The sequence below is a fragment of the Garra rufa genome, chromosome 3, assembly GCF_049309525.1.
Source record: "Garra rufa chromosome 3, GarRuf1.0, whole genome shotgun sequence".
Taxonomy (NCBI): domain Eukaryota; kingdom Metazoa; phylum Chordata; class Actinopteri; order Cypriniformes; family Cyprinidae; genus Garra; species Garra rufa.
Genome location: NC_133363.1, coordinates 66,053,503 through 66,055,268, shown reverse-complemented (window position 1 = coordinate 66,055,268; position 1,766 = coordinate 66,053,503).

The window sequence follows — 1,766 nt, the reverse complement described above, 5'->3', positions numbered from 1 at the left end:
TCTGAATTGTGAGATCTACAAGAAAAAGTTAACATTGCAAGATGTAAACTCAGAAATATGAGTAAAAACTTAGAATAGTCAAAATTGCGAGATGTAAACTGAAAATTACAAAAAAAAAATCAGAATAAAAAAAGTCAAAATTGTGTTATTTAAACTTAAAGCTACAAGAAAAGTCAATTGAAAGATGTAAACTGAGATGTAAATATAAACTTAAAATTAAGAAAAATTCAGAACTGAAAGATGTAAATGCGTTTATTACAGCTCAAATAATAGTACAAAAGCATATTTGATTTGTACAAGACTGGGATGATGTCAGAACAGGAGGTTTAACTGCAGTAAGGCCACAAAACAGAGAAACCATTGCTTTAGTCTCTCTTTTCATGCAAGAAGAGCGATTAACGTTTGTGATGCACGAGGAAAACGTGCCGGCGGTAACACGATCGCCCACAGATACAACACAACATAATGGAGGATTATTGCAGGAAAGCTGCAGCACTGGGTTTACTGGAGTACTAACTTGGTTACCATTGTCATTGACATACAGGAAGTTCCTCTTCAGATCAGACAGATCACGGCTATTTACAAGTCCTTTCAGTTGCACGCTTCCCTTTTGCAAGCATGTGAATGCGGAGGGCAGCTGTCAGTGCTAGTTCTGGCACCAACCGCCAGATATTGTCAGATGAACTCATGCATACGTGTGTAATGGACCACAAACAGCATCTACAACACAGAACTTCTAACTGGACCAGCACTCGATAAACATCAACACTAACTAGTGCTCATGGGGGTTTAGGGCTAATCCTGCACATTTAAACACACTGCAAAAAAAAAATCTGTTTTCTTACTCAGTATTTCTGTCTTGTTTTCTAGTAGAAATATCTAAACATTCTTGAAATCAAGTAAAATTATTTAAGATATTGAGTCCTGTTTTCTACAAAAAATATATATATTTTTAGTTTTTGCTTAAAACAAGCAAAAATATCTTCAAAGACTAAACAAGCTTTTTTTTTCTTGCCCCATTGGCAGATATTTTTGCTAACAAAATTTTGATAACTTTTTTTTTAGAAAACAAGACGCAATATCTTAAGTTATTTACTTGTTTGTTAGGTATTTTTAGATATTTATAATAGAAAGCAAGACAAAAATACTAATAAGAAAGCCATTTTTGAAATGCAGCTTCAATTTCTCACCAATATAATGCAAAAATGCTTTTCTAGCTTAGATTTTTTTGTCTCGTTTCGAGCCAAAATATCTAAAAATTCTTAAATCAAGAAGGATTTTCTAGATGAGTAAAAATTGTCTCGTTTAAAAAAAAAAAAAAAAAACTGCATTTTTGCGTGAAACAAGCTAAATAATCTGCCAATGGGGTAAAAAAAATAATCTTGTTTTCTGTTTGAAATTAAAAAAAATTCTTACCCCATTGGCAGATTATTTTGGTTGTTCTAAGCAAAAACTCACTTCATTTTGACTTGCTTTTTCTGAAAACAAGACAATAATTTTTACTCGTCTAGAAAATCCTTCTTGATTTAAGAATTTGTAGATATTTTGGCTGGAAACAAGACAAAAAATCTAAGCTAGAAAAGCATTTTTTGCAGTGTATCAACTAAAAGGTTTTAGTTTTATCTCTGCGTAATTTGTTTTTTATTTTTCTGGATCCTTTATTAATGGTTTCATTAAATTTTAATAATCAAAAAGTATGTCTGATTAATTAAAATCATCATGAAAGTTACTTTCACAAAAGTTTACTTTTAACAAAATGACACTTT